The sequence below is a fragment of the Crocuta crocuta genome, unplaced genomic scaffold (genome assembly GCF_008692635.1).
Source record: "Crocuta crocuta isolate KB4526 unplaced genomic scaffold, BGI_CrCroc_1.0 scaffold83, whole genome shotgun sequence".
NCBI lineage: Eukaryota > Metazoa > Chordata > Mammalia > Carnivora > Hyaenidae > Crocuta > Crocuta crocuta.
In genome coordinates this window covers 6,240,399-6,260,492 of record NW_027529638.1, presented here as the reverse complement: position 1 = coordinate 6,260,492, position 20,094 = coordinate 6,240,399, and the positions used below count along the sequence as shown (strand labels likewise).

The 20,094-nt window shown below is 33.7% G+C and overlaps 1 protein-coding gene and 1 pseudogene across 3 annotated transcripts in view; one reads left to right on the top strand and one right to left on the bottom strand.

Annotated features, from left to right (window-relative positions):
- Positions 1-20,094, top strand: part of STPG2 (sperm tail PG-rich repeat containing 2) — a 506,065-nt gene that overhangs the window by 458,574 nt on the left and 27,397 nt on the right. The window lies entirely within an intron of this gene.
- Positions 895-20,094, bottom strand: part of LOC144230131 (large ribosomal subunit protein eL8-like) — a 21,384-nt pseudogene continuing 2,184 nt past the window's right edge.

Sequence of the window (20,094 nt, the reverse complement as noted above, 5' to 3'; positions counted from 1 at the left end):
CATTTACTGCAAATGTTCTCATAGTTTCTATACTCATTTTCCCAAACTCTTCTCCTCTATTCTCCCTTGAGGCCTGTAGGTTTTCAGTCTCTACATTTGGAATGGACAAAAGTAACTGTCATGTAGCTAAGTCCAATGGTGAATTGTCAGTCCTCATCTTACCTATTAGCAGCATTAAAAAAAAAACCTGTTTATTTGTTTTGTAGAGAGACAGACATACAGACATACAGACAGACAGAGCACAAGCAGGAGAGGGGTAGAGAGAGCAGGAGAAACAGAATCCAAAGCAGATTCCAGGCTTTGAAATGTCAGCAGAGAGCCTGATGAGGGGCTCAAACCCACAAACCATAAGTTCATGACCTTAGCCAAAGTTGGATGCTTAACCAACTGAGCCACCCAAGTGCACCAAGCAGCACTTAACATAGCACTTGATACCTTTCCTTGAAACGTCTGTGCATAACTTCTAGGACACCATATTACTTCATTGACCATATATGTTCAGTTTCCTTTTCTGGTTCCTTCTCATTTCCTTTATTGGAGTTCTCTTAGGTTCTGATTTTCAACTTCCCGTACTTCCTGTTTTCTTTATCTCACAACCTTGGCATCAACTTTAAGTACTGTCTTTATGTTGACAAAGTCACACGTTTTACCTCCAGTAAGGATCTCTCTTCCTCTTCTTCTTCTTCTTCTTCTTCTTCTTCTTCTTCTTCTTCTTCTTCTTCCTTCTTCCTTCTTCCTTCTTCCTTCTTCTTCTTCTCCTCCTCCTCCTCCTCCTCCCTCTCCTTCTCCTTCTCCTTCTCCTCCTCCTCCTCCTCCTCCTTCTTCTTCTCCTTCCCCTTCAAAAGAGAACTAGTTTTTATTACATTTATGTACAGAAAATTCAACAGTGTACACTTACCCCAGTTTGGTGGTCAGTTCTTGAGCCTTTGCCTTTTCCAACTTGGCAGTGCAAGCCACCCACTTTGGACCCAGGACATTGCCTCCACAATGATGACAGATCTCATCATTCCTGTCATTGTTATTGGTCTTGATAGCTTCCACCAGCTTAGCCAGAGCTCCTTTGTCTTCTGAGTTAACCTGTGTAAAGGTGACAGTGGTGAAGGACTTCCCTGTGGACCAGATGCCTCAGCCTGGCCTTCCCCTTGATAATGCATAAAGGAACTCTCATCTTATGACACAGGGCAAGTGGGAAGATAGCCAGCTTAATGGGATCCATATCAGGTGCAGTTACTATCAGCTGAGCCTTCTTATTTTCCATCAAGGTGGTGACAGTATTAACCCCAGCTTGAAGGACAGGGGGCTTCTTAGTGGGGACAGCCCCTTTGCCAGCAGCCCAGACTAACAATCTCTGCTTCTTCTCTTGCTTTGTCTCTAGTTTATATTTGTGGGTCAGCTAAGCAGTTGAGTAGCTGTCTAGTGGCTCAAGAACTGGGTGAACTGGTTTATCATGGGAGGTACTGTTGTTAGCCTAAATAGTCCTTTGCTGCTGCTGCCCAATACAGCAGAGCTGTTTGACAAAGAGAGTGAGGTTCCTTTTGCGCTGGATGTCCTATCTGATACCAAAATTCTTGGGTCTTTTCTCACTAAACTCCAGTCATCAAATCTCCATTTGGATATCTAAGTGGGCATTTCAAAATTTACATATCCAAAACCAAACTTTGGGCTTGACTCCTCTCTTTCACTTGCTTATCTAATCAGTCAGAAAACTCCAGTAGCTCTAGTTTCCAAATATATACAAATTTCAACCTATTTTTGTAATCTACTGCTACCACTAGCATCCTCTTTTCTCTGAATTATTGGCATGATATCCTAATGGGTCTCCTTGCTTCTACACTTGCTCTTCCGAGTGTCTGTTCTCAGGACCATGGTCAGAATGTGCCAATTAAGATATGTTAGATTAAGTCTCTCTGTTCAAAGCACTCAGTGGTTTCACTTTTTATTCCATGTAGAAGCCAAAATACATACAATGGTATAAGACCCTATGCCATGTACCTGCCTCCACCTCCACCCCAATTACCCTTTTATCCCACCTGCTAATCTCCACTTAGCTTACTCCATGTTAATATCACTGTCTATCTGGGCTGTTTCTCACACTGGCCTTTGCACCAGCTCTCTGTGCTGCCTGGAATCTCACCTTCACCTCCACACATGGTCCATCTCCTTCCGTCCAGTCTTTACTTGTCATCTTCTCTCTCTTTTCTCCTTTAACTTTTCCATTCCATTTATCATATTCTAATAGGCTGTAGGCTTATTTGGGTTTTGTTTGTTTTTAAAAGCTGTGTCTAACTATTAGAATGTAAACTCTGTCAAACTAGATATTTTTGTCTGATTTGTTTTCTGTCATGTTTTCACTGCCTAGAACAATGCCACATACATCACAGATTCTCACTAAAGAGTGATTAAAGGAATGAATAACAGAATAAGCAGTGAAAGGGGTAGGCCTCATCTGTGACTGTGGAATCTGAGCTGGGTTCTTTTTCTTACTGTTTTTTTTTAAATTCTATGTCAGAGCCACTCATGCCAGCTAAACTGTGGCACTCCCATAGCTTTTAGATCTTTTACTTAACTCAGTGTAATATCCTGGAAGATGGAAAATCATGGTGATACTTTCTCACTCTACTGATGTTTCCCTGTATCATGTAAGTTATTTTTCCTTTTTAAAGTCATACTGACTTGCCCAGGGCTGATGAATCACTCCAGTTAGCTTTGCTCAAAATTAGAAAGTATTTAAGAATTTCCATAATTTTCTTGTCTCATCATTTCCTTGTATTGCTTTTTTTTGGGAAGAGATGGAGAAGGGATGATTTTTTTTTTTTTTTTAACTAAGATCACTTGTGTTTTGTTAGCTATTACATTTTTGGGTTGGGCATTTCATGTATCTCTGTCATAGTTTAGGTCCTGCTGGTGGATTTTATTATTTTTACTATTTTTCTTCATTTTGTTAAATATCAAAAGGGGGGAGAGATTTTTCAATACTGTTTTAATCTTCTATCTTTGCAGGTAGATCATGTATTATATTTTATGTTTAGAAGCACAGCAATATTTGGGCACTTGGGCAGCTCAGTCTGTTAAGCATCTGACTTTGGCTCAGGTCATGATCTCATAGTTCATGAGTTTGAGCCTCACATCAGGCTTTGTGCTGACAGTCCAGAGCCTGGAGCCTGCTTCACATTCTGTCTCCCTCTCACTCTGCCCCTCTCTTGCTCACACTCTTTCTCTTAAAAATAAATAAACATTTAAAAAAACTTTAAAAAAATAAAGAAATACAGCAATATTTAAAAATAAGTCAAAAATCCATGCTGTTGGCATGTTTTTGTGTCTTTGTTTCTTATTATAGTTAAAGCATGCAATCATTTGTTGCAAATTTCAATACCATTATTTTTTCAAGCTGCTTTTTCTTTCTAGCTGTAGATTTTACTCCAAGAATTTCTAAATAACATTTTCCTGAACTGTATGATTATGCATTTTTCTTTTGTTTCACGCATGAAAGCAATTGTTTTGTGATTTGTTAAAGTCTTTTTAATAACAGCAATGTTCAGCAGTGTTAGATATAATCAAAAACAAAAAAGTCTTCTCAAATGTTAAAGAGATCTTTATAAGGAGGTTTTCTTGAACTTTATAATATAAAAATTGAAGCACATGAACTTTAATACTTTACATGCAAATGACACATACCTTCAAAAATACTTCACCTGCTTAAACAACATTACTCATGAACACATTCTCTGCTGTTAAGTCTACCATTTAAAGATGGGCAGTATGGTTTGCTTCAGGAATGAAAACTAATAGTTTGAAAATGCCTTAACCATAATGGACCCACAAGACTAAACTGAATATTTCTTTCTTAAAATCCCTTCACTTAAGGGAATTAAGAGTTCACTTAATGTGATGAGCCCTGAGTAATATATGGAATTGTTTGATCACTGTATTGTACACCTGAAACTAATATAACACTGTAGGCTTATTTTACTGGAATTAAAATAAAATAAATTTAAACATCAAAAAAAAAAAAACAAAAAACCCCACAACCCCTCACCTAATAAACAAATGCCTTAATTATATACCTCCATCTCCAGAAACAGAAAAGGTCGGTGGGATTCTGAATTTTCTCCATGGTTTCTTTTGCAAAGACTATAACTGCTTCTCTACTCCCCTTCCTGCACATGGTTAGGGAAACTGATTCAAAGGCTGTTACCATTAAAATTAGTTAAGCTCCAGCATCTATAACTTACACTGAAGGAACAAAAGAAATGGAATAAATAACAGAAGACAAAGAGACAATTAAAAAAAGAGGAATCAGGAAATATATATATGAATAGAGAAAGAATAGAAAAATTGATAGTGATAGCTTGTTAATTTGTTTTCCTTATTAATATTTTGAAACCATATGCATTTCTCAGACAGATAATATGAAACCACAGCTCTCTAAGAGTGTAGCAAAAAGAAGGCAAAATACGTGGCACGGATACATGGAATATTACTATTTACATTGCTATTTTTTAAGCTCTAACTCAGCACAGCAATCTTTTAATTATAGTTTCTAAGTAACAATTTTATATTGAATATAGATAATTAAAATGAATTTAATTAGCTAACAGAAATGCACAGAGATGTATGTTTGAATGTTTAAATTCGTCAATTTAAATAAACTAAATATATCTTTCTCTGTTAGTTGGATTTATTTTTGTAGGTGATTTCTCAAAATTTGAAAAATAATTTGGAAAACATATGAGGGCAGAAAAAGATCTCCTTTTCTGATTATGTTAGAACTTATCGTGAACATTTACATCAATGTTACATGTTTTGTTTATATAACCTGATCAATAACATTAGATAATTGACATTTATTAAATTACTAGTTCTCTTAGATGCTATAGTAAAATGATTGTAATTAGACATGTAGTAAAGGACTTGTTTATCAACAGTTTTATAGAAGTAATTCTAGCTTTTTTCAGATTGAGTTGGTAACTCGTGTGCATATATGCTGTGTGCGTGTTCTTTCTGTCCTGTTATTCTCAATACTTGGAAAGTAATGGAAATAAGTAACATTTCAAAACTACTTCATCATTTTTACTTTAAATGATATTTATTTGCCTTGTATAATCGTTTTGAATAATGCTTCATTCATCCTATGTAAAACAGAATTCCTGCTTTAAAAAAAAAAAACAATAGGATTATACATGAGAAGCTTACTTTATTTTTCTTAGCATTTGAATATGAATGTTGCTTTCTCTTCTCCAGTGGAGTCATGAACTCCCATCTCAGGTATAACAGCACAAAAGCAAACAGCTTCTGAAATATTTGGCAGACAGAATGAATGCCCGTGGTGAGTCTCACCTTTTAGGAAAGTCAGAGAACCACCAAAGGTATATTTGTAAGAGATTATTAGATAAGAGAAATGATTTGCACACTGCTGGGAAACACATACTTCTCTGTGGGAACTTCCTTCAGAGTTAAGATGTTTCTGAGAGAATGCAGAAAACTGCACAGGTATCTACACATGCATAGGGGGCATATTGGATGATTTAACAATAGAAAGATCATTTTATTTTCCAAACCTAATGTTTTCTCGCTATCTTGTAGATTATGCAATATATTTCACTGAGTAACCATGGTAGTGCAGTAATTCTCGGGTTAAAGCTTTTTCATGAAACAAAGCTTACATATTTTTTTCTAACAGCAGGAAACATTGGGTTGCAAAGCAAATCACAGTCTTTAGAGACTAGGGCCATGCTGNTGTCTTGGTGGGGGGGGGGGGGGGGGAGTTGGTTTCTGTTTTTCTTTCTAAGGCAGTTCTATTTTGTCTGCCTACAGATACAGAAAACATTCTGTTCAACTGTTAAAACTCTATATTGATATAAGCAGAAATCTGTAGTTGTTAAAATCAAACCAAAAAGTTGCAAATTGTTTTTTGCTTTGTCTTTTCAATATATTGCTAATTGAAAACACTTTGTTACTTTTGGGGCACATAAGTGGATTCTTTTAATGTACTTCTATGTAAACATATGCACAAAAAGCAGAAAATGACAGTGCTGAAGAAATTTGCCTTTATTAATGTTAGTCACATAGAGTTTATAAAACACATTTGCTCTCTGATTTTTCAAACATATATGTGTGTATGTGTGTGTAAATTATTTTTGAGTATTTATTTAATGTGTCCATGAAATCTATAGAGACCATAAAAAATAGATCTCTCACTTCTATCATATGACTGAAACTTAAGGAAAAGAAGCCTACAAATATTTAGGCTCATGTGGACAATAGCAACTTATAGATACATACACAAGTTAATAAGCTCAAAAAAGTAAATTTACCCTAACGTATTTCTTATATATACATTATTTTTAAGTTTATTTATTTATTTTGAGAGAGCAAGAGAGACACTGTGCAAGTGGGAGAGGGGCAGAGAACGAGGAGTGAGAGAATCTCAAGCAGGCTCTGCACTGACAAAGGGACTTGATCTAAGGAACTGTGAGATCATGACCTAAGCTGAAATCAAGAGTTGGACACTTAACTGACTGAGCACCCAGGAGCTCCTATATATCCATTATTATATACTTGTGAGTTAGCAGTTATTCTCTGAAAATAACACTAAAAACACAAGTACTAAAAATTTGTTGTCAAGATTAACTTAAACACTTTTCAGCTGAAGCTCTGTCATTCATTAACTATATCAAAAGTATTTCCTTTGGTATTTGTTTTATATCCTCTTTTTTCTCATTTATATTGTCTACAGTGGGTATAGTTTAATTTAGGATTTATGATGTCACTGTGTGTATTGATATATATTTTTTCTTAATTTTTCATCATTCTGTACGTTTAATTATTATGATGGAGGAATGTTAATGTCACATTGCCGGAAAGCTTGTGGGATAAGCGATATGTAGCTGTCTTTGCAGGCACCACTATCTGTTCTCTGACCATAAATATTCAAATCCTGCCCATATGAAAAATTCTCTCTTCTCTCCCAAAAGTCTTATTCCATTTATAGCATTAGCTTGAAGTCTATCATCTCATCATCTAAATCTTAATCAATTTGTGATGGTGCTTCTCGGGGCTGCTACCTAAGTGGTAGCTTCTTGATTGTAGCTTCACCTAATATAAGACTTAGAAACTAGAAAGAGAATTTGTCCTGTCTTGATCCAACATACAGTGGGAGAGAACGAGATGGGGTGACCTCAGCAAACACACATAAGGTGAGACAGAAGGCCAGAAGACACATAGGAATCATTGATCCATAGCAATTCTGGAATCCAGCCAGGCCTACACTTGGGGCTCAGCTAAGATGAGGCTATTAACCTCAAATTAACCAGAAATTAGAATTAATTAACAATGATAGTAACTTCAACCATCAAAAAAAAAAAAAAACTAAAACATTTTCAGTTAGTGAAACAGAAAGAGAATCAAAAACATATTTGCCAAGCCAGTTGAGGTTATACTAACTAAATTCTCGACTCTATAAATGGTTACATACTTACTTGACTTTTAGTGCATTTGTTTGTGTGCTTTTTGCCAATGATTAGTGTTCAGGAAATGGAAGAATTGATATCAGAAAAAAGAAAACTGAGAGATCATAAATCTGAATCCTGACAGAAGCTCCCATATGATTACTATGGCCAAATAAATGAATTTTAGTCATTGGAATGTGTGTGGTTATGATATCTGCCACTTCCAGGCCTGGCTCTTAATTATTGTTTGTCTTCTATGCTACTTTTGTCCTCTGTGCTATTTTTCTTTCTGTTCAATGGGGATTGCCAGAGTCTTCTAGGAAGCCAGTTTTTGAAGATGGTGGGTTTGCTCTAAGTCTGGGCTCCTGAGAGACTAAATACTTTATCCACTGCCCTCACACCATCCACCTTGCTGACCTGAAGCATTTGTTCTCAATCTTATCTGAATAAGACATAATATTTATTGTGTCTGTCTCTTTGTTATAGCAATTTAGGTCAATACTGTATTTACACATATTAGGGTGGTAAGTGCTCAGATTCAGGGAACAGACAAACTAAGAGTAAGTTAATTATTAGCTGTTTGATCTTCAGCAAAATACTTAATCCATCTATGCCTCACTTTCTTCATATGTAAACTGGGATGATGATAATGTGAGAGTTTTTCTCAGGATTAAATGAATTTATATGTATATTTTTAATATATGTAAAAAGTTTAGAACAATGCCTAGCATGTAGAAAACAGCCTAGGGTATTTTGGTATTGATATTCTCATACATTCATTATTTGATTTTTTTCCCTAATTTAAGTTCTCAAGATTGATCTCTATTAATACATGTCAACTTAGTTAATTTATTTTGACTGTTAGATAGTATTATATTGTGTTAAGGCCCATGACTAGGTTATTTCTTGGTATGAATACAAAGTGTAAGAATATAAGTATAAAGAACATGTAACATATTCGAGAATATAGTTATTTCTGTGAAAAGAGAAAAAAGGGGAGAGGGGAAGAATTGTATGCTTTTTTTGTAAATAGCAATTTTAACAAATTATGGATGGTAAATACATAGGTTTCTATCATACTCTATATTTTCTCTAATTTTGAAAAATATAATTAAAAACCAAATTGCTTGTGATATATCTGTGTGTGTATGTGTATGTGTGTTTTCCTGAAACACATATAGTATAAATGGCAGAATTAGTTTAATTTAACCTTTTAGTATTACCATATTTCATTGAATCTAATATGCCATCAAGTGTTAGAAGCCTTATTATTTTATATAATACTAAGAAAGAAAAAAATATTTCCCATTCTGACTTTAAGAAACCATACATTGGGGACACCTGCGTGGCTTAGTCAATTAGGCGTCCAGTTCTTGATTTTGGCTCAGTACATGATCTTTTGGTCATGAGATCCAATCCTGCTTGATCCATGCACAGCATTGATCCAGCTTAAGATTCTGTCTCCCCCTCCTCCTTCGCCCTTCTCCCCCATTCTCTTCCTTTCGAAAAAAAAAAAAAAAGAGAGAAAAGAAAAGAAACCATGCATTATAAGATGCATTGTAGTTTTAAAGATATTAAAAAATTGGTGGCTTGGAATCAATAAAATGTTTTTTTTTCCTAGTAGCAGTGTTTATTCCTTCAATTGACTTAAGCATCAAGAAAGAATGAATTTATTTCTTAATTATATTTATTGATATTTTATTCACATAACATTATAAAACTAAATTTAAAGGTTTGATTCAAAGAGCTTTAATAGTTCTATAGCCACCACCAAAATTATATAATAGAACATTTCCATCACTTATTTTTTTTTTTTACTGAGGTATAATTGACATACATTATATCAGTTTCAGATGCACAAAATAATTGATATTTATATATATTGTGAAATGATCACCACAACAATTAGCATTTGTCACCATACATTGTTACAGAATTTTTTGCGATAAGAGTTTTTAAATCTTTTTTAACGTTTTTTATTTTAATTTTTGAGAGACATAGTGTGAGCAGGGGAAGGGTAGAGAGAGAGAGAAATACAGAATCCAAAGCAGGCTCCAGGCTCTGAGCTGTCAGCACAGAAGACAGAGACACAGGGCATGACCCTATAAACTGTGAGAGCATGATCTGAGCCAAAGTTGGATGCTCAACTGACTAAGCCACCCAGGCACCCAGATGAGAGGCTTTAAGATATACTCTTATCAACTTTCAAATATACAGCACAATATTACCTATAGTTGCCATGTTGTATATTATAACCCCATGACTTTTTTATTTCATAACTTGAAGTTTTATTTTGTAACTTGAAGTTTGACTCCCTTTTATACCCATTTGGCCCACTTCCCATACCAACTTCCAACACTTCTTTACAGTGAGTTTTCTTTCAATGACCCATTGACTTTAGCAGCCACTATTCTATTTCCTGTGATTATTATTATTTTTTAGAAATTCATGTAGATTGAATCATAGCATATGTGGTCTTTTGTCTCCTTTTTTCACCTAGTGTAATAGTTTTTGGCTTTCTCTATGTTGTTCAATGAGTCAGTAGCTTGTTCTTTTTTTTTATTGTTGAATTGTATTTCAGTAATAACTATACAATATGTTGTTTATACATTGAAACGTTGATGAGGTATTAGAGTTGCTTTGAGTTTTAAGCTATTGTGACTGAAACAGTTATGAACATTTGAGTTCAAGTTATTATGTGAACATATGTTTTCATTTCTCTTGGGTAAATACATAAAGTGAGATCAGTGAGTGTATATTTAACTTTACAAAAGACTGCCAAAGAAGTTTCCACAGTGGCTGAAAACGTACGCATTCCCACTAGAGATGTATGAGAGTGCCAACTGCTCCTTGTCATGATGAACATTGATACTATCTTTTTAATTTTAGCTATTACAGTAGATGTGTAGCTTGAATTTGCATTTTCCTTATGATTAACAATATTGGGCAACTTTCCATATGCTTATTTGTTGTTTATAATCTTCTTCTGTGAAATGCCTATTCAAATATTTTGCCTAATGTCAAAGACAAACAAAGGCAGACACCAAAGTGGTAAGGACAGATTTTAATCAGTAATATGCTATTAAAATAGGGAAAAGAGTCCAGTGTGAAGTGAACTCAACTTTGATTGTACAGAAGTAACTGGGTGTTTTAAAGGGAGAATGAGGGAATATGGAGGAAGATGAATAGGGGCTGAGTAGAGTCAGGGAAATGAAAACTTGCCAAAAAATGGAAAGAGAGATTGGTCCTATGAAACCCATACTAGTTTATTAACTGGCACACATTTTTTTTCCCAAGAATTCCATAGCTCTAGTACTTATATTTATATCTAAAAGCCATTTCAAATTTAAATTTTGTATATGGCATGACCTAAAGAAAGGAAACCTTTTGTTGGCATTGGATATAAAAAAATTGTTCCAGAAATGTTTGTTGAAACTATTTTTCTTTCTACATTGAACAACTTTGGCACCTACATAAAATATGAACACATCATATATGTTGGTCAATTTGTGACTCTCTGTTCTGCTCTGCTTATCTATGTCTGTCCTTATACAAACTCCAAACTATTTTGGTTACTGTAGTTGTAGAAGAAACTGAAATCAGGTAGTGTAAACTTCCCTTATTCACAACTGTTTTAGTTATTTTAGATAATTTAAATTTCTATATAAATTTTAGAAACAGCTCATCACAGCTAAAAAGAAGCCTGCTGATATTTGTATTGTGTTTCATCTATAGACCATTTTGGAAAAAAATTGATATAGCATCTTCTATTTTATGAACAACATATAAATCTCTGCTTATTAGAACTATTTAGAGTTTTTCTCATCAGTGTTTTATTATTTCGGTGTACAAGTCTAATACATATTTTGTTAAATACTTTAGCAATGTTTTGTTAAATACTTTATATAAAGTATTTTTCTTAAGTACTATATTCTGACTTTAAGTCCAGTATTATCTGGTTAATATTTAAACACTGTTGATTTGACCTTCTATTTTGTGATATTGTTAAACTCATTTATTAATTCTAGTGTCTGTTGTTTAAATTTCCTTGATTTTCTACATGGAATTTCAGTTTTGCCTATGAATTAAAGAGTTTTACTTCTTTTCCAATTAATATGCCTATTTATTANTAGGAGACGTAAATACAGACATCTTTCTCTTCTTTCTCATTTTAAGGGAAAATCATTCAGTCTTTTATAAATAAATATATTAGTTTTAAGTTTTTCATAGATGTTGTTTATCAGGTTGAAAGCAATTTCTTATGTTTCTAGTTGGCTGAGAATTTTTACCATGAATATTTATTGAAATTTGTCAAATGCTTTTTTGATACCTTGTAAGAAGAGCATGAATATTTTTCTTTCTTCTTTGATCTATGACTATGGTGTAGGACACTGATTAAACCATCCTTGTATTCCCAGACAAATCCCATTTAGTCAATATGCATTGTTCATTTTGAATATTGTTGGATTCAATTAATCAGTTTGTGAATGTGGTTTTACGTCTATGTTAATAAAAAGTATTGGCCTATAGTTTTCTTTTATTCTAATGTTTTCATCTGATTTTGGTATTGCGGTAGAAATGACTTCATAAAATGAGTTGAAAAGAACTCCATGTCTTTAGTTTTTCTGGAAGAATATGAGTGGAATTTGCATTATTTTTTCTCTTTACATATTCAAATTCACTGCTGAAGCCATCTATGCCTGCAGGATTTTTTTTTTAAGGGAAAGACTTCAATAGATACATAGTTTCTTTAATAGATAAAGGGCTATTCACAATATTATCATATCACCATGGGTAAACCTTGGTAGTTTGTGTCTTCCGTGGAATTCTATATTATATAAATTGTCAAATGCATAGCTGTTTATAACATTCTTTTATTATTCATTTAATATCTATAGGATCTGTATTGTTCTTATATTTTTTGCATTAGTATTTATTTTTCTTTATTCTGTTTTTGGTCAGTTTGGACTTAAGCTTATCAATTGTGTTGATCTTTTGAAAGAACTAGTTTATCTAATTGGTTAAATATGTTTTATTACAGATGTGCCAAGTATCTTTTTAGCTGTATGTTTATTTGGGCAGCATTCTGGATTTATAGATTTATAATTTTAATCAAATATGGAAAAAGATGGCCATTACTGCTTCTAGGGAAAAAAATGGTCCAGTAATAGGAATCACTTTGTTTGTTTCTTTTCTCTTGAAGATCACAATCTTGTAGTTCCTGTTGTCCAATATCTGAAGACTTGTTTATTATATTTTGCCTAGTTTTCCAGTAGTTGAGACAGGAGAGTAAATCTTGTATATTCTGTCTTACTCTGTACTGGACATCGTAATCCATTTACATTAACCATTTACATTAACTAAAATCTTCCTAAAGACCTTAAACTCAGATCATCTAAAGTATATGGTATACCTTTAGGACTTCAATTGAGAAATATTGATACTGCACAGTTCCATAGCTATTTCTTTCTTTTTTTGTAGATTCAAGTTTTTATTTAAATTCCAGTTAGTTTACATATAGTATAATATTAGTTTCAGAAGTAGAATGTAGTGATTCATCTCTTACCTATAAAACCCAGTGCTACTCACAATAAGTGCCTTCCTTAATATCCATCACCCATTTAACCCATCCCCCTGCCCACCTACTTTCTAGGAACAATTTATTCTCTGTAGTTACAAGTCTGTTTTATGGTTTGCCTCTCTCCTTTTTCCCCTGTGTTCATCCATTTCATCTTAAATTCCACAAATGAGTGAAATCATATGGTATTTGTCTTTCTCTGACTGCCTCATTTTGCCTAGCATAATACACTCTCGCCCTATCCACATAATGGCAAATGGCAAGATTTCATTCTTTTTATGGCTGAGTAATATTCCGTTATATATATGCCACCTCTTATTTTTCTATTCATCAGTTGATGGACATTTGAGCTCTTTCCATAATTTGGCTATTGTTGATAATGCTGCTATAAATATCAGGTGCATGTATCCCTTAAAATCTGTATTTTTGTATTCTTGGGTAAATACCTAGTAGTGCAATTGTTGGATCATAGGGTAGTTCTATTTTCAACTTGTTGAGGAACCTCTATACTGTTTTCTAGAATGGCTGGATCAGTTTGCATTCCTGCCAACAGTGTTAAGAGTGTTCCCCTTTCTCCACATCCTTACCAACACCTCTTATTTCTTGTGCTGTTGATTTTAGCCATTCTGACAGGTAGGGGGTGATATCTTATTATAGTTTTAATTTGTATTTCCCTGATGATGAGTGATGTTGAGCATCTTTTCATGTATCTGTTAGCCATCTGTATGTCTTCTTTGGAAAAATGTTTATTCATGTCTTCTACCCATTTATTAACTGGGTTATTTGTTTTTTGGGTATTGAGTTTGATACATTCTTTATAGATTTTGGATACTAACCCTTTATCAAATATGTCATTTGCAAAATTTATGGCATGCCTTTAGGACTTCAATTTTTGAAATATTGATGCTGCTCAATTCTGTTTCAGTTATGCAACTACTATAGTAAATTTAGCACTTAATATCAGAGTTCCAGAGTCTAAAGAGCATTCATAGTCTACCAAGTTATTTGTCTTGGTGTAGTGCACTGTAGAGTTTATTTTTAATCAAGGGTTTTGAGTAGACTTTGAGAATTTCTTCTGCTATTTCTATCATACAGAAGATTTTGTACTTTATACATTTACGGTCTGCTGCATTTTGATGAGGATAAAGTGGTCACACTAAGGTGCTCTGAAGTCTATTGGGAATAACAGCTTTCTCCCTTAACTTTATAGCTGATAAAAATCTTTAGACTTACATGCCATCAGCACTTCAACAAATTGGCAACAAATTCATTTTACTTTTACTTGTTGTTTAAGTAATCATTTTCTATCCCTAAATGTCTTATATATGTATTCCTTATACATATATACATATACATATTTACATATATATACATATACATATTTACTTATATATATGTATACATATATATCTTGGGTAAGCCTTTATATCCTTCTAATAGTTTCAAAATATTTGTCTTTACATTTAGATATGTGACAAATTTTATATCTGTGGGAGTGTATTTGTTGGTATGCTGTGTTGTAGGGATCCAATTACTTTTAAAATGGATAAACCATTCTCTTAGCATTCATTCTCTATGTATCATGCCTTGTTTTTCATATACCAACCTTCCACATATAGATGGCTTGCTTCAGGGCTCCATTTTATGTGTACCTTTGGAATAGTTGTCAGTCAATGTAATAAATTAGTGATTTTATTTAGTCTAGAGATCTAGCATGGCAAGCTTTTCCTTAATCATTTTGTGACAGTTATCTCAGTGGTTATCAACTCTTTGAATTATTATGTAATAATAATAACAGTATGATTAAATTGAATACTTAGTAGTAGACAAAACCTAATAAATTTATCACAATATTATTTAACTTTACTAAAATTAATCTATACCAAAAATAGTGCAAAAGTAATGTAAAGTGACATTTAACAAACTAATAATCTGTATACTTTGGACTTAGTAGGACTCAAGACAAAATGGGATCCAAGATAAAAATAAATTCTACCTTGCTAATTGAAAGTCATTAAAATTATCATGGGAAAATTATAGCAATCCTCTGCTATTAATTTTTCCAATTCATATCTCAAATATATGCCATTCTAATCTATGTGAAGCAAAAAATGTGACCAGATCACTGTAAAAAATAAACTCTTCACTTATTGTAGAGCTATCCATTTCCTGATCTTAATGAAGTTTTCAAACATTACTTCTATTAGCTTAATTCATATTCATAAATTTTAGCTTAAGAAAAGTACTTGCTATTTTTCATATCACTTGACCCAATATTCCCACTTTGTTTTCTTGTTCTGTTCACTCTCCTTTGAGTATCACTTAATCCTCTTTACATTTACAAAATCAATTTATGTTTCAAAACCCAGTTTAAATGCTGACTTGTTAGCTACTTGAAGCAGAAATATTGACCACTTCCTCTGAATTTTGTTTATCTTTACCCTTTATATCAGAAACATATTCATTCCTACCTTGTGTTAATATTGGTTATGTAATAGCTCCATCTCTTATTAGACTGTATATTCTTTTTTAAAAATCTTTTTTTAATGTTTTTAATGTTCTTTTATATTTGAGAGAGAGACAGAGACAGAGCATGAACAGGGGAGGGGCAAGGATAGAGGGAGACACAGAATCTGAAGCAGGCTCCAGGCCCTGAGTTGTGAGATCATGACTTGAGCCAAAGTCCGATAGCTAAATGACTGAGCCATACAGATGCCCATATACTGTATACTCTTTATAATCATATCTTGTCTGATTACCTTTATTTACTCAAAGTATCTGTTCTTACAGTATAGTAAGTGATTTAAAAATATCTATTGGATTAGTGTAAACTAGGGATAAGATTTTTCAAAAGGATGCAGAGAAGCAATAGTAAATAATGCCAATAATAAAGGAGTTTATGAACATTAAAAAAGAGAAGACAGAATCATAAAAAACACTTGATGATTGGGGGTAGATTAAAATGATAGAAAAACTTTTGTTATAGGTATTTCTAGGAAGATTATGATAGGTTAGTTCCTAGAACTGATGACATCCATCTAGGCAATTAGGAGTTCAGAGCTGAAAATGTTATCCAAAATAAGTTGTCATTGTAAATGAACATATGTCAGAGTCACATATGTCAGAGTCANAGGTTAGTTCCTAGAACTGATGACATCCATCTAGGCAATTAGGAGTTCAGAGCTGAAAATGTTATCCAAAGTAAGTTGTCATTGTAAATGAACCATATGTCAGAGAACAAATGTGACTTGTATAAGTAAATTGAAATAATAGCAATTTAAGTTAAAATAAAATAATAACAATGACAAAACAATGATAGTTAATATATATCGTGGGCATTAGACTATGTCTAAAAGAATCAGAAGGGTGAAATATCTGCTTAGAGAATCATATGAACCAAAAGGTTAACTGACATTGGTTGTGCTTTTAAGAGAGAATTGGAGACCTTATAAACTTTCTTGAGGCTAGTCCTTTTTTATGAATGTATATTTCTATTTGACAAAAGTAGATTTAACAAAGAAAAATGTAGTTCATTAATTGCCACCCCTAACAAGCACACACGCAAACTCTGTTGATAATAAAGAGTGAACTAGAGAAAGTCTTGTCTAAAACTGAGACAAGATAGACTATTGAGATAGGTTGCTAAACTAGTTACCCACACAAGCATTTCTTTTTAATTGAGGTCTAATTGGCATGTAAGATTATATTAGTTTCGTTTCTTAACTAAAGGTAGAACATGGGAAAGTGGTGGTGGTGGTTGGAATGAGTAGTGGATAACTGGTAGGGAGGGGCCTTTGACCACTGACATGTTCAGCACTGCTAACTCACAGTGATAAAAAAATTCAACTGAATTTTAGTGGGTTAGATTATTTCTTTTAAAGGAATCACTCTGGTGACATGTATCATCTTGAAGAATATTGAGAAACATTGAGATAATAGGAATAGCATATTATTTTAATATTATGCATGTTATTATTTCCTCTTATTATTCTAACTAGATACTGTGGTTGGAGACATTTACTTAGATGAAGAGACTAAAGTTTAAACTATGGATAATCAACATATCTTATATGATATAATAGTGTATAATGATTTTATAAAGATTCATTTTATGGCACAAATCAAGTGTATTAAGAATTACATGTTTCAAAATGTATACTGAAAAATATTAAAGGAAAGATGTATAACATACCAAGTTCTCCTTTGCAACATAATGAAAAATCAGTTTTCCACATTATAAATCACAGAGAATGTTTAGTGAAAAACATTGACAAAGTAGCACAAATCAGCAAAGCAAGGTGCCTCAGATCTTGATTAGCTGGGTTTTAGAATCAGAGAGCTCTCATTAAGAGACTTCATCCACAATATTTTCTTAATCTCATTGCCTCCATATTTTGTTTCATATTATTGTTAATTTTCTATCTCCTAAGAAGACCTGAATCTAAATCACAAAATGGTCTCAAATCTCACGTTTATTTTCTTTTATAAAATGAAAACATATATTTTATAAACTGAAATGTCCCAGAATCATAGATTATATATATATAAAATAAGATCCACTATTATAGTAGGGTATTTTTTACTCATGTTAATTTCTATTTCTTTATATATACCCATAGCTCTTAGAAATGAGGCATACTCAAAGTAGAATCTCCTTAATTTGTCTGTCCTTTCAATTACTGGTCATGTAAATTCCATCAGATCATTCCCTCACAGTGCCCTGACTAGCACATACGAGTAGGCAAGGAATAACAAAACCTTTTCTAGATATTTGCGATCCCTCTTGTCCTCCTGACTTCCTGACCTATAGATTACTGCTTCACTGTTTTAGTTTTTGTATTTTCTGTATCTGTGTCTTTATGTGATATTTTTTCAGACTCCTTTGCTGATTCTTTAAGCTTGTTGTTTCTTTTTGGCTTTGCTTCTATCTCTTTTTATTTGTTTGTGTTTGTTGTTTGCATTTTGTTGTTTTTTGGGGGGAAGATATTTGTCTTCTTTGTAATCATGGGTCAGAAACAACTAATTTTACCTTTCCTATCCTGTGAATTTAGACTCGAATACACAACTGCCTACTGTCTTCATTGTCTTACCTGTCCCTCAGACATCTCAGACTCAAAATGTCCACAACTAAACCTAGTATCTTCCTCTGATTCAATTCTCCCACCGTACTCCCTCTGTTGGTGAATTGTAGCAACATCCTACAAGTTATATTTGACTTCTTCTGTACATCACTGCCACATCTAATTGGACAACCCAATGTTTCCAGTGAATCCTCCACATTTTCTTCCAGATATAGCAGGCTATCCTGATTCAGTATTACATCATTTCAGGCTTTGGTTCATTTTTATTCCAAAAGAAGATAAAGTGACCACAGTGATTCCAAATCCAAATTATTCAGTGTGAACTCAGTTCCTTACTATATTAATGTGCATTTAAAAATTGTTTTTAAATGTTATTGGGTTGTTATTATAGAAAATTTAGCACTCTATTAAGCCAATAAGGAGGTGGATGTTTAATAATACTGCCTGAATATTTTAATCATATACGTTTGCCTGATAAATAATAAAAAAAAAATCCTTCTAGCTATGTGGGAGTATTTCCCACCTTTGTTTTTCTGACCCACATTTCCTAAACAAGTGGCAGCTAGGTTAATTGCCTGGTCAGAATACTACAATGTCTTGAAGGTATTAAACTTTGGTTGTATGTGGTTTTGTTTTGGTACTGTTGTAGTTTTTGTCTCAGGGTGGAAAGAGAAGCCAGATGGAAGAGAAAAGGGAGTTCATGGTGTTTAGCTATCTTACGAGAAATCTGAAAGCAACTTGACTAAATAAAATCCTTTTCTCAAATATCTTTTTCTTCATTTGCCAATTCCACTGATTAGGCAGAATTACCACAAGGCTATTTGACACATGGAAGAGCTCTCTCTGCTTAAGGAGGGGGAAATGGGATTTGGTTGGACCAAAAAGGAATTGATTTGCTGCCCTATAGTCTTCATAGGGCAGAGGAAAAAATTTAGTGTAGGGATGAAGTTTATAATGACCACCTCCGGAGAAACTGTTTGAACTATACATTACCACATTTAAGTATCTTTTCTTCCAAATAGCTTGAAGTCTCTAGATATTGAAACTGATATAGTAGCACATGTTATGTATTTAGGAACTTGAGGAAAAAAACAAACACAGAAGGAGAGAAGGCTGATTTTTTTAGGAGCTCCCATCCTAGATGACATCAACTTCAGCAATTTATCCAATGACTTTCTCATTTCCAGGCAGCACAGTGCTCACTGGAGTTTTTCATTTTTTCACGATCGTCAATCAGAAAATAGAGTGTTTACCCTTGATTAATTTTTTAAATATTTTTATTTATTTCTAGGAGAGAGAGAGAGAGAGAGAGAGAGCGAGCGTGACCAGGGGAGGGTCAGAGAGAGAGGGAGATACAGACTCTGAAATAGGCTCCAGGCTTGGAGCTTGCAGTCAGCACAGATCCCGACGCGGGGCTCGAACCCACGAACCGCGAGATCATGACCTAAGCGAAAGTCGGACGCTCAACCGACTAAGCCACCCAGGCGCCCCTACCCTTGATTAATTTTTTTAAAAAGCACATTTGATTGTACGTAAAAATGAAAGTTTACATCCAAAGAAATTACTTTTCAGGTGTGCCTAGGGGGCTTAGTCGGTTGGGCATCGGACTTTGGCTCGGGTCATGATCTCAGGGTTTGTGGGTTCGAGCCCCGAGTCGGGCTTTGTGCTGACAGCTCAGAGCCTGGAGCCTGTCTTCAGATTCTGGATCTCCCTCTCTCTCTGACCCTCCTCTGCTCATGATGTCTCGATCTCTCTCTCCCAAAAATAAATAAAACATTAAAAATAAGAAGTTACTTTTCATTATTGTTTTCAAATATTAATAAAGCTAAATATACAAGTGTGTTACTGTCGAATATATTTTTCAAGTAAACTCCATGCCCAATGAGGGGCTCAAACTCACTACCCTGAGATCAAGAGTCACATATTCTACCTACCGAGCCAGGCAGGTACCCCTTACTGTCACATATTTTTAAAGTAATCATTAATT